Source organism: Capricornis sumatraensis, chromosome 17 (genome assembly GCF_032405125.1).
Source record: "Capricornis sumatraensis isolate serow.1 chromosome 17, serow.2, whole genome shotgun sequence".
NCBI lineage: Eukaryota > Metazoa > Chordata > Mammalia > Artiodactyla > Bovidae > Capricornis > Capricornis sumatraensis.
In genome coordinates, this window is record NC_091085.1 from 24,082,068 (window position 1) to 24,096,564 (window position 14,497).

Here is a 14,497-nt window from a genome sequence, read left to right on the forward strand (position 1 = left end):
AGGGCTTGAGTGGGACACAAGGATGGCAGAGTGAGTGTGAGTTAAGTCATCTACCTGGGCAGAATGTCAATAGCAAATGTCCAAAACCTAAGAAAACCAGTGTCAACATGTTTAGAAATATGGAAGGAAATATGAGCAGAAGTGTCAAGAAGAGTTGGCCCATCTGAGAACTACTGGTTTCAATGTACAAACTTTGCAGTGATGGAAAGTTTTTACTTATAGGAACTTAAATTGTATCTGAGAAAGAATGTCTTTCTTTTCCTTTGAGAAAGAGCAAAATCATTTCTAACTTTTAAAAAGTCACCTAGCCTTGGTTAGATCATATTCCCTTATTTGTAAAATGAAGGAGATGATGATGTCAGGGTGGACGATGAATTTCCTTCTCAGATCTGTTGCCTGATTATTTTATCCAATTCAGGTCTAAAAAGCTGACATTGGCAAAGCCTTTACTTCGTTGCTCAGGCAGGGTAAGCTTTGTAGGCTTTTGAAGAGGGTAACATTGTTCCTTAAATCACTTTCTGTAGTTAACTCTAATATCAGTAATATATTCATGTCTGAAAGCAACTACTGTCAATGAGAAAGTTTTATATATCTCTATTTTTTATTTTGCTCTTAAGTTTGGCCTCAATATTATTAGCAAACTTGTGACATTGCTTTTGAAATATCAACCTCTTAAGAAAAGGAAATGTTATTCTTTTGTCTTAATCTTTTTATTTAGCAGTGATTTTACCCACTAGGCTAGCAAATGTAAGTTGTGGTTAAGGTGACCAAGAAGTGCTGTCCAATAGGAAAATAATGTGAACAACATATGTAATTTAACTTTCTAGTAGCCACATCTTGAAAATCAGAAAAGAAGAACAGAAGAAATTAAATTTAATATATTTTATGTAACAATATATCTAAACTATGTTTTCAATATCTAATCACCATCAAGTATCCCATTATTACTATCAAATATTAATAATTTCTAATGATATTTTTATCCTAGTTCTTCAAATTCCAGTGTGTATTCTACACTTAAGCACATTTCAATTTAGATGCTACATCTTCAGCAGACATACTTGATCTGTATTTAGATTTTATAAAACATACACTTGAAAAAATAGATTGTCCTATACAAGTTATCTCAGACATACTTAGTTTTCCAGTAATTGAGCTGAGTAATGGTTCATGGAAAGATGGGCTTGATAAAGGACAGAAACGGTATGGACCTATTCCAGCCCAGCATTTCTCATGATGTACTCTGCGTATAAATTAAATAAGCAGTGTGACAATATACAGCCTTGAAGTAACAGAAGCAGAAGATATTAAGAAGAGGTGGCAAGAATACACAGAAGAACTATACAAAAAAGAGCTTCAAGACCAAGATAATCACGATGGTGTGATCGCTCACCTAGAGCCAGACATCCTGGAATGTGAAGTCAAGTGGGCCTTGGAAAGCATCACCATGAACAAAGCTAGTGGAGGTGATGGAATTCCAGTGGAGCTGTTTCAAATCCTGAAAGATGATGCTGTGAAAGTGCTGCACTCAATATGCCAGCAAATTTGGAAAACTCAGCAGTGGCCACAGGACTGGAAAAGGTCAGTTTTCATTCCAATCCCAAAGAAAGGCAATGCCAAAGAATGCTCAAACTACCACACAATTGCACTCATCTCACACGCTAGTAAAGTAATGCTCAAAATTCTCCAAGCCAGGCTTCAGCAATACATGAACTGTGAACTTCCTGATGTTCAAGCTGGCTTTAGAAAAGGCAGAGGAACCAGAGATCAAATTGGCAACATCCGCTGGATCATGGAAAAAGCAAGAGAGTTCCAGAAAAACATCTATTTCTGCTTTATTGACTATGCCAAAGCCTTTGATTGTGTGGATCACAATAAACTGTGGAAAATTCTGAAAGAGATGGGAATTACCAGACCACCTGACCTGCCTTTTGAGAAACCACTATGCAGGTCAGGAAACAACAGTTAGAACTGGACATGGAACAACAGACTGATTCCAAATAGGAAAAGGAGTACGTCAAGGCTGTATATTGTCACCCTGCTTATTTAACTTCTATGTAGAGTACATCATGAGAAACACTGGGCTGGAAGAAACACAAGCTGGAATCAAGATTGCCGGGAGAAATATCAATAACCTCAGATATGTAGATGACACCACCCTTATGGCAGAAAGTGAAGAGGAACTAAAAAGCCTCTTGATGAAAGTGAAAGAGGAAAGCAAAAAAGTTGGCTTAAAGCTCAACATTCAGAAAACAAAGATCATGGCATCCGGTCCCATCACTTCATGGGAAATAAATGGGGAAAACAGTGGAAACAGTGTCAGACTTTATTTTTCTGTGCTCCAAAATCACTGCAGATGGTGACTGCAGCCATGAAATTATAAGATGCTTACTCCTTGGAAGGAAAGTTATGACAAACCTAGATAGCATATTGAAAAGCAGAGACATTACTTTGCCAACAAAGGTCCGTCTAGTCAAGGCTATGGTTTTTCCAATAGTCATATGTGGATGTGAGAGTTGGACTGCGAAGAAAGCTGAGTGCTGAAGAATTGATGCTTTTGAACTGTGGTGTTGGAGAAGACTCTTGAGAGTCCCCTGGACTTCAAGGAGATCCAACCAGTCCATTCTAAAGGAGATCAGTCCTGGGTATTCTTTGGAAGGAATGATGCTAACGCTGAAACTCCAGTACTTTGGCCACCTCATGCAAAGAGTTGACTCATTGGAAAAGACTCTGATGCTGGGAGGGATTGGGGGCAGGAGGAGAAGGGGACGACAGAAGATGAGATGGCTGGTTGGCATCACCGAGTCGATGGGCTTGAGTTTGTGTGAACTCCGGGAGTTGGTGATGGACAGGGAGGCCTGGCGTGCTGCAATTCATGGGGTCGCAAAGAGTTGGACACGACTGAGCGACTGAACTGAACTGAATGGTTTTAAATTCAAATTCAAATTCATGAACATTAGAAATTCAACCATACTAGGTACATTACAAGTACTCAATGGCAGCATGTGGCTAGTGCCTGCCATGTTGGACAACAAGCCTTATAGAATGATTGGTATGTGTTCAAATGATTTCAGAGGATACTCAGTATCCAAAGAATATTCTTTTTCCTAAGGGTAGAGATAGGAAAGAAGGATGCTTGATTCTCCCTTCAGATATGTGGTTTGAGTGGTAGTCTTCAGTAGCTATACGTTGACTGCAACTATAAGAGGACAAGTAGGCATGAGAAGGTGTGAAAGAGCTGCTTCTGCTAAATGATTTTTTTAATAAAAAATAAGTGGGGAGGAGTTCAGGTTTTTGCTTTTGATTGTTTTTCTATCTGTAAACCTACTGAAGAGGAATATTTATGAAGCAGTATATGTCACTGAAGTACAAGCCAGTGGAGACACTATTTAGGGTATCAGAGAACTATAAAGAAAGAAAAGAAGAAGAGAAATTATTTGGGGACAGTCTTAGTTTGTGTTTCCCCAGAAGCAAACCTAACACAAGTATTCAAGTACAAGCCATTTATTTGAGAGGTGATTCCAGGAAATACCAGTTGGGGAATGGAGAAATGTGAGAGAGAGGGAAAGAAGCCAGTATAGTGTGCTATTAAGCAAGTTACGACCCGGAGTCACTGAAATTTGATTGCACTGAGGAGCTCTGGGAGAAGGTTTGGAAATACGCCACAGACTTCTACCAGCTTAGGGAGGAGAGAGCTGAGGTATTTATGCACAAGCATCCTCGGTGACTAGTTCAAGACTGCCCTCCAGAGATAGTACTTCTCTTTACCCCACAGTCCACGTGACTCCAGTGGTCGAGGAACGCCATTTATGCAAAGAAATCCTGGATCTGGCAGCTGAAAATCAGGACAGTGTATACTAAAATGATATGGGCTGGGGATACAGGCGGGTAATGGATAAGATCTGCTGTAGACACTCTGACTTACAACGTAGAATGTATTTCAGATCTGTGGAGCTGTCTCAAAATTCATACTGAATGTCCCAACTCTTTTTCCCCTTCCTAGACCTGAGGTCATGTTAAATGTACCCAGTTCCCCCTGTCCTGAGATCTACTGATAGAGCCGTGAAGACCAAGGAGCCTTATAAACTTGATTCACTTTCCTATTAGTCCAGAATCATTTCATACCAGTGTCTGTCACAACAAGTTGCTTGGAATTTGTGGGTCCAGCCAAAGGATATGCAGTGTTTTCCATTTTGGAGCTTGGGCGATGAGAAGCTCTTTACTATCCACCAAGGTATATCATCAAGTTGTCACTTTTTATATGTTTTCTCAATATATTAATAATTGGTCTTTTAACTGACCGTAATAGTATTTGTTGAATTCGTAGTCCATGTCATCTCACCATAGGGAAAGCTCTGCGGGGACTCCCAGCGTCTAGAAACCAAAACTAATAAACTTTAATTGCTCTTACACAAGGGATTTTCCAATATGAACTTTTAATAAAGGAAACTTTCACTTCCATTTTCAGAAACTACTGAAAACAACTTTGGAGGATACTAAAAAGGAACTAGAGGTGAATCGATAAAGTAATGAGGTCTTTACTAATTATGCAATGAATTGAGAATTCCAGGTCATTTCTACCAAACATGAAAAATTATGAAAAGATATGATTCATCTATATTTCTCAATTCTGTGTAACAGTTCAGAAAATAAATATCTGGAAGTTCAATAGATCCAAGATAATATGATAGTTTTTCAATTGTAAGTTCTGGCCATGCATTTTTAAAAATAGTCTAGTGAGGTATAATTGATGTGACTTTTCCCAGTAGTTCACAGCAGAGCAAAACACAAATCCATGTTTGTGTTGATTATGTGACAGTTTCAAACTAAAAATTATCCAATTTTCATTTTTCACTACTTTTTAAGAGAGCAACATGAGTTGGGCCATTAATTGCTAATTGTTAACCCAGGTATATTCACTTTTTCCTTCAAAGATTAATTTTTTTTTAATTTAAATGCTGTAGTTTCCTTTCATTGACGATTGTGAGGTAGAAAGTTCATCCTTTCATGTTGCATAAATGGGAATTTGCCCAGCATGGGCCTCATGGCCCTCAGCTGTTTCGAGGGGTCCATGTAGTATTCAGGTGCTCTAGGTTGTCCAGAAGCTCATCCTTTGTTTCTGGGCCTCGAACCAAGGTTGGTGTGTTCCTTTTCATGCCTACTTAGTTCCTCTGGTCTAAGTGCAACTATCTGGAATGTTTAAAATAATTATTTGATATATGGTATTCATGATAATAATAGCTAGTAATATTTATTAAACACTATACTCTGGATTCTTTATACGCATTATCTCATTTAATTCTCACTCAACCATTTGGATTTGGTACATTTACTATTAGAATCTTGGAGAAAGCCTGAAGCTTGAAGATTTAGTAAATCTTCCAAGGTCACCCAGCTAGGAGTTACAGTAAATGATTCTGCTAGTTAATTCCATTGATTAGATTGCTAGGAAGAGATAATGCTAGGGAGTTTTGATCTCTTGTAGTCTCTCCTGCAATTCCATTATTCTGCTCCTTAATGAGACTTATACGTATATTGGTTTTTGTCCAAACTAAAATTAGAACTTAAAACATTTTATATGTAAACAGAAGGTTCTCTCAGCATTATTACTGGTTCCAATAAAAATTGAATTATTGTATAAGTCAATTTGGTATTCTACAATTTATTTTATGTCAGCGTGGACTCTCATTTTTAACTGTTTAAAATTCTCACAAAAACTAGAAGTAACTTATTCTTGAGTCTAATGTGCTGACTGTTCTACAAAAATACTTACACGTGGGCTATAAATAAAATACCTTATTTTATATTCATCACTCCTCCTACAATTATTACAAATTCACAGAAAATTCTGCACACTTTTAAATTAGGGGAAAATATGAATATTTTAAAAATGCGAGTCATTGATCATCTCAGATGTAGCTGAGGGACCAACGTCAGTGAGTTCATTACTAGAGCTTTTCCAAAGAAAATAAAGTTGGCTGTCGTTAGCATCTCCTTTAAAGTTTTTTTTTTTTACTTCATAAAAGTTAGTTGTTATGGGGTCCCTCTAAGTGTAATGACAAATATCCACTTAGGGTATCTGGTGCATAATTAAAGTGCACTTTAGAATTAAATGGAAAAGAAAGAGCAGACTCACAGATGGAACAAATTCGTGATTACCCATGGGGAGAGGGAAGGGAGGAGGGGCAGTACGGGGGTGGGGGAGTTGGTACGGAGAGTGTTACTATGTGATTATATGAAATCGTGTGTGTGAAACTTCAAAAATTGTTAAGGTGTATAAAATTAAAGAATCATTCAAAAAAGAAAGATTACCTGGTCCATATGACTGGCATATGTTAATTCATAAATTATGATCTTGGCTTCATTAAAAAAAATAAAGTGCAGTTTAGTAACTCCCAGCATTTGACATATTTCAAGTTGTTAGCAAAGCATTAGGAAGTACAAATGACCAGTTTCTACTCAACTACTTTAATGAACCTTTATTGTTTTTAACTGAGAGGGCTTCTGAGAAGTCATGTCAGCTAGTTTGCACTATAGGTTATCACTTTGGTTCCTGAATAATCAATTTCTATACTCCTAAAGTTGTCCTACTGTGGATTGTTTTTATCCCCTGAAAACTAATTTTTATTGTCCAGATTAAGACTTGTCCAGACAACATCTTTCCCATTCCCAGCAAGTGTAGAAATACACAGGTTTCAGGAAGGATACATGGGTTTGAGGATATAAGTAACCATTAACTGATAGTAAGACAATCAGTTCAGTTCAGTTGCTCAGTCATGTCTGACTCTTTGTGACCCCATGGACTGCAGCATGCCAGGCTTCCCTGTCCATCACCACCTCCCTGAGCTTGCTCAAACTCATCTCCATCGAGTCAGTGATGCCATCCAACCATCTCATCCTCTGTTGTCCCCTTCTTCTCCCACCTTCAATCTTTCCCAGCATCAGGGTCTTTTCCAGTGAGAAAGACAATAATGACACTAATAAAACCTACCATCTGTATTGTGGTTTTTTATGGCAGGTCGTGTGCTAATGTTCTTCACTATAAATTACCTCCTTTAATAATCGGACAGGATATTTCCCTGTGTATTTTTTTCTCAGTGATCCTGCAGTAAGATTGCTAATAGAGAATGAGGGTGGAAAAGAGCATATAGGAGGCATAAGGAGAGATATTAAAGATACAAGAGGAGGGCATGGTAACCCACTCCACTATTCTTGGCTGAAGAACCCCTTGGGCAGAGGAGCCTGGCGGGCTACAGTCCACAGGGTCACAAAAAGTCAGACACGACTGAAGCATGTAAAGATATGAGTTCATAAAGATATGAGCATGTAAACATAAAGATATAAGGTCATCACTTAGACAAAGGGAAAGCAGATTCAGAATAGAGTAGACTGGATGCTCTGCATTATGCTGAGTGGAAAAACTAAGCCAAAAGCCAATCTCAAAATGGTTACATACTGCATGATTCCATTTATATAACGTTCTAGCAATGACAAAATTACAGAGAGGGAGAACAGATAAGTGGACATCAGGGGTTTGGGAAGGAGAAGGTGAGGGGGAGGGGTTCATTTGAGAAGAGGGATCATAAATTTAAAGTGAAAACAGATGACTGATGATTTTCTCTTAGCCATGTTCCCATGAAGTGAAGGCATAGGAAAAAGCAAATTTTGTAGGGCACTTTCTATGGAGAAATGGAAGAGCAAGGGGGTTAAGAGTATTTTTAGAGGAGTTCTTATAATTATGGGCCATGTGATCTAGGTGGTGAGAACAGAAGGGAAGCCAGGAGGAAGCTGATGGGTAGTAAGAAAGTGGCATCTTTGAGATCATCTTTAATCTCAAAGAGAGATAATTGGCTATCAGTTCAGTTCAGTCGCTCAGTCGTGTCCAACTGTTTGCGACCCCATGAATTGCAGCACACCAGGCCTCCCTGTCCATCACCAAATCCGGAGTTCACTCAGACTCACGTCCATCGAGTCCGTGATGCCATCCAGCCATCTCATCCTCTGTCGTCCCCTTCTCCTCCTGCCCCCAATCCCTCCCAGCATCAGAGTCTTTTCCAGTGAGTCAACTCTTCACATGAGGTGGCCAAAGTACCAAAGTTTCAGCTTTAGCATCATTCCTTCCAAAGAACACCCAGGACTGATCTCCTTTAGAATGGACTGGGTTGGATCTCCTTGCAGTCCAAGGGACTCTCAAGAGTCTTCTCCAACATCACAGTTCAAAAACATCAGTTCTTCAGCACTCAGCCTTCTTCACAGTCCAACTCTCACATCCATACATGACCACTGGAAAAACCATAGCCTTGACTAGACGGACCTTAGTCGGCAAAGTAATGTCTCTGCTTTTGAATATGCTATCTAGGTTGGTCATAACTTTCCTTCCAAGGAGTAAGCGTCTTATACTTTCATGGCTGCAGTCACCATCTGCAGTGATTTTGGAGCCCCCAAAAATAAAGTCTGACACTGTTTCCACTGTTTCCCCATCTATTTCCCATGAAGTGATGGGACCAGATGCCATGATCTTCGTTTTTTGAATGTTGAGCTTTAAGCCAACTTTTTCACTCTCCTCTTTCACTTTCATCAAGAGGCTTTTTAGTGCCTCTTCACTTTCTGCCATAAGGGTGGTGTCATCTACATATCTGAGGTTATTGATATTTCTCCCAGCAATCTTGATCCTAGCTTGTGCTTCTTCCAGCCCAGCATTTCTCATAATTGGCTATAACCCAATACAAAATAAAAAGTTAAAAAGAGAATGAGACCATGTTCCTTGACCATGATGCAACAATAACAATAATAATGATTACAAATGGGTAACTTTAAAAGTCACATATGTTTGGAAACTAAATGCGTAGTACTAAATAACCTTTTACATTGGAGTGAAATCTGCTTCTTCAGATTTCAAAGTCATACAAATAAACTTTACTGTATAGTTTTCTTCATATAAGGCTAATGTTTATTAGCCTTATCCATAGATATTTTATGACTTAATAAAATCTATACACTGTTAAGTGTATAGATCACATTTTCCATTACATATTCTGGTTAAGTATTTCTCGTGTATAGGAATCTCCTAATTTTTGTATGCTGATCTCAAATCTTGTCTTTTACTGAATGTTCTTCTAATTTTAATAGCTAATTATCTTGACATTTTAGGTGGTCATGTGATTCCCCCAAATAATGACAGTTTGCACTCTTCCTTTCCCAGACTTACCACTCTAATTCCTGTTTCTTTGCACCAAACACCTGCTTTAAACATCGGCTTGTGCCTGTGTGCGTGCTAAGTTGCTTCAGTTGAGTCTGATTCTTTGTGCCCTTATGGACTCTAGCCCTCCAGGCTCCTCTGATCATGGAGTTCTCCAGGCAAGAATACTGGAGTGGCTTGCCATGCCCTCCAGAGGATCTTCCCAGCCTAGAAATGGAAACCATGTCTCAAGTCTCCTGCATTGGCAGACAGGTTCTTTACCACTAGTGCCACCTGGGAAGACCTAAATATTGGCTCATCCTTGTGTTATTCATGATTTGAATTGAAAACTTCTAATGTTGTTTCTTCCATTTAATGTACTGTTTCTAGGAGATGCTTTGTATCACATTAAGTAAATTTCCTTGTATTTCTCTTAATAAGAATGAGAAATGGGTGCCATTCTCGACATATGGCTTCCTTCTCTAAGAAGCTGGCTGCTTGACATCTCTCCATGTGAAGTCAGAGAAAAGGGGAGATAAGATCTGGAGTGCACATACTCAGCCATTTATGGATATGACCTTGGAGTAGCAAACACCATCTCTACTCAACATCTCAAAGGCCAAATATTCATCATGTGGCCACATCTAGCTAGCTTCAAAGGAGGCTGCTGATGATTAATGCTTTTCACTCAACAGCCTGTGCCCATCTGAGACTCTAACACCATAGAAGTGCAAGACAGCAGATGCTGGAGGACAGATAGCTACGCCAGATAACCATGTGCTGCACTCCTTTAATTTGTTAATGTACTGAAACACATTCACACATTCTCTAATATTACATCACTCTCACCTTCCTAGGATAAACCTCTTGGATCATGAATATTTTTTTACTATATAATTGGAATCCGTTTGTGAATGCTTTTTTTTTTTTTGCATCTGTGTTTGTTAAAAATAATTTTTATATTAATGCAGAGAGGGACTTCCTTGGTGGTCCAGTGGTTAAGAGTCTGCCTTTACAATGCAAGGGACACAGGTTTAATCCCTGGTCTGAAAACTAAGATGCCTCATGCTGCAGAGCAGCTAAGCAGCAACCAGAGAGTCCATGCCACAAAAGATCCTACATGACGCAAGGCACGCTGCCCTGAGACCCACTGCAGCTGAACAGATAACAAACATCAGTGCAGAAGGTGGTAATGCTTCATTCACATTTCTGTGGTACACTGCAGTTTTTGTAAGTCATTTCACATACATTATCTCACTTGAGAATACATGATAATCGGAGCTGACTCTTTAAAAAATAATAATAAAGTAGATATTAAGTGTTAGAAAATATCTACAAATAGAAACTGCAGGCTTCTCTTAGTATTGACTAAATTCTAAAGGACAATCCATGAAACTAAAATGAGAATGAGAGGAGAGAGAGGATACAGAGAATTGAAAAAGGATTTTTGCTTGCATGACTTCGGAGGGATTTTATCACTCTCTAAGATGTACGAGGAGGAATGGGACTGCCAGCTCTGTAAAATATCTGGCCCTCTGGTGGTTTTCTAAGCATTCTGTTGACAGAGTTTAAACAACCTGGTTTTGAATCCATACACAAAGAATTTCCCTGGCATTCAACATTCTTTGGCTTTTTGAACTTTTGATTCCTTACTTATCTGCATGGACCAAATTGTGTTGTGCTAAGTTGCTTTGGTCGTGTCCGGCTCTGTGCGACCCTAAGGACGGCAGCCCGCCAGGATCCTCTGTCCATCGGATTCTCCAGGCAAAAATACTGGAGTGCATTGCTATTTCCTTCTCCAAATTAGATGATGACAGTTGAGCCCACGCCCAGGAAAAGGAAGCACTAAAACTCTGGGCTGCTTCTGCTGTTAGTCTGGCAGCTGGGTCATCTGTGTCCTGGTCATGGGACAGAGCTGAAGAGCTTTTCCAGGATACACGATAATTACACAGCAGTGATCGCTCAAAAGTAGAGTGCCTTTGGGAGGAAGATAGATGGTAGGCTGACATCATTTGCAAAAAGAGGAGCTCTATATGACAATGACTGGGCATCAGAGTAAACATTTGCTGTTATTTAGTCGCTGCAGTTGTGTTTGACTCTTTGAGACCCCACGGACTATAGCCTTCCAGGCTCCTCTCTCCATGGGATTCTCCTGGCAAGAATACTGGGGTGGGTTGCCATGCCCTCCTCCAGCCGATGAACTCCCATCTCCTGCTTGGCAGTTGGATTCTTTACCACTGAGCCACCTGGAAAGCCCCAGAGTGAACATAAAATTGCCCCAATAGCAGGGTCTCTTTGTAGATTTTACCCATATAAAATATGCTTTGTTAACTTCTCTCTCCTGAGACTCGGAGCCTCCTGGGTGTCATAGACTGGATACTTAGGGCAGCGCTTACCTCTGAGGAGAGCTCAGCTGGGCTTTCAGCGCTCTCTCCCCCATCACCCCTGCTTCTCCCTTTCTTCCCTCACCGCCTCCCCCCCGCCCACCACACACACACATACATACCCTCAGAAGCAATTACACTCCAAGCTACCTGGAGAGAATCTTCCAGCTTTTCTGGAACACTGGCTGCATCTTCCAAAATGAAGCAAAGATCTGGGAATTTTCTGGAAACCCATATTGGTGCACATGTCTCATTTGAACAGATTAGGTCCTACAGCAGATTTTGTGCACCGATCAGACTGCTCAGATAATTCACAAGTCCACTTTGTGCCATTTTTAGACACCCTAAATGCCAAAATTCTTAATGACTGTTTCTATTGGTATAAATGGATACCTTCTGTGTCTCTTTTTACCGTGTACAGTAAGTAGCCTAAAGTACAGGGAGAAATATCTCAGAATCCCATCTGTTTTCTACCAACATTAGCCCTAGAAATTCATTATAAATGTTGAAAATGAACAAGGTCGGGGTCCACATGAAAAGAACCACGCCGTTTCCATTTTCAGTCTTTTCAAGCAGATGTCACATATCATGAAGTGCGGCAGTGGGATGAACACCACAGGTAGTGCAACTGAGCACTTAAGTTTAAAATAAGTGCTTTAAAATAGCAAATTATACCTTCCAGGAAAAAAAGATGTTTCCTTGTGTCCTGAAAGTGGGTGATGGGTAATTTAAAACTCTTCAGATATCCAAAATTTGGTTACCTATTTTTAACATGCTGAACTGAAGTTTGAAAAAAACCTGTCCAGTTTCAAAGCCCAATTCTTCACTATCAGGCTCTGTGATCTCTCTCTTTTTTATAAGTGGTCTCGTAATATAAATAGATCATAGGAATATTGTAAGGAGGGAAATTACTAAGAGGCTACCAAATAGTAAATATGATAAAAGCTCCACAGCTAAAAGAGCCTGGTATTAGGTCAGCAAAAGATAGATCCACCTTACAATAAAAAAAAAAAAAATCCAAAAATAGACCCCAGTATGTCTGAGAATTTAGGAAACAAACAAATTGCATCCTATCTGTCTCCTCTCTGCCCATGACATTAAATGTGGTGTTGTTATTGAACCACATTCAGATTGCTCAAGATTTAAATGTAAAAAGTAGAACTACATTTAAAGTATAGCTGAAAGAAATTTTAGATGAATATTTCTATCATCCTTGGTGAAGAAGAGCTTCCTACACAAAGAATTAAAACTAGAAGTCATAAAGGAATATATTGATGAAATTTGACTCCTAAAAAGAGTGAAATTGGTCTAAGTCTGAGCATGAAAGTGAAGTCGCTCAGTCGTGTCCAACTCTTTGCGACCCCGTGGACTGTAGCCCACCAGGCTCCTCTGGCCATGGGATTCTCCAGGCAAGAATACTGGAGTGGGTTGCCATTTCCTTCTCCAGGGAAGTCTGAGCATACATTAGTGCTAAGTCGCTTCAGTCATGTCTGACTCTGTGTGACTCTGGACTGTAGCCTGCCAGGCTCCTCTGTCCATGGGATTCTCCAAAGTCTGAGCATACAAAGTTTTATATAAATAACCCCGAGACCTCATCTCCAAAAAGAAAAACAGTCCATTCTGGAACCTTGAATAGACTCACTTAAAAAATATAAAGTAAAAAAAAAAAAATCAAGTGAAAACGTATGATCTATCACTGATTAAATATCTGCAATGTGGCTACAGTACTGGGCTGAACTTCACCAGGCCAGATTAGTCCAGTGTGCAAAGAAGATCAGATTTCTATAGAGCCAAAACCCGCCAGAAGCTCTAATTCCGCACAGAGCCTCAGATCACATACAGCCATTAGCCAAAGTAAACATGACGAGAGGACGAGCATCAGGACTGTCAGTAAATTCTGCAAAGTTGGAATCTAAGCCATTGATCTCAGTAATTCCCAGAAAGAACGGCCAAATCTAAACACTGTGTAGTTTTGTGATTTTCACAGTTGAGCCAGCGCAAAGGTTTTAGGAATTTAAAAAATCACATAATTTATGTCTCATACATAGACACCTGTGTATCTAGCTAGCTTTTAAAAGTATTCATTTGGCCTAAGTGAAATACCATCAAGGAGTTTAGGATGGAAAAACTGCCTAGAGATCAAGGTCAAGGGAAAGCCCTAAATAGCTTCTAAGAAACTTGCAACACCCTGAACAAATATAATCTGGTAATTCTGTCTCACTGACTGACTTCAGTGCATGGATAAGGCCAGCTTTAAGCAGCTGAAGGGGTGTTTAATTCTGTCCAGAACCTACATCCTAATTGTAGGTTTGCAGTTTAATTTGTAGTGGCCTCAAGTAATCGGACATTTCCATGTGGAAACGGGGCCCATGAAGAACATTGTAGGATGGATTGGAGTTGAGGTGCTCCCTGAAAACTAGCCTAGGGATTGTTATTCTCATCTGAGCATCAGCCACTAGGGGCATGTTGAGTTGGCTCATTTGGAGCTGATACCATTATTTTTACCAAAGACCCCTTACAGAGGCCTCTGAACTCCTCACCAAGAGGCTGTGCCTCCGAGTGTCATGAGGAGAAGAGAAAACACCCAGATATCTCAGACTGAAGAAGGGTACCACTTTTGCTTCAAACTGTCCAAGAAACAGGGGCTCCACAGTAACAGTATTTGAGAGTGGAGATGAAACCATCCTGGAATGATCTGTAGTTTCTCTCCTCTCTTTGCTTGGCTTGAGGTTACACAAGCTGTTTACATTGAATTAGGTAAAATAAGCGGAAGATAATCCCGAGATTGTTCTTTTATGTTGGCAGGTCATATTAGAGCTTGTTAAGAAAACTTCTTTAGCAGAAACAAATTCACAGATAGAGAAAACATACTTGTGGTTATCAAAGGGGAGACAGAAGTGGGCAGGGACAAATTAGGGGTATGGGATTAACTAAT

At 39.6% G+C, this 14,497-nt stretch overlaps 1 protein-coding gene across 1 annotated transcript in view; it reads left to right on the forward strand.

The window, feature by feature from the left end:
• Positions 1-14,497, forward strand: part of RNF150 (ring finger protein 150) — a 271,800-nt gene that overhangs the window by 150,028 nt on the left and 107,275 nt on the right. The window lies entirely within an intron of this gene.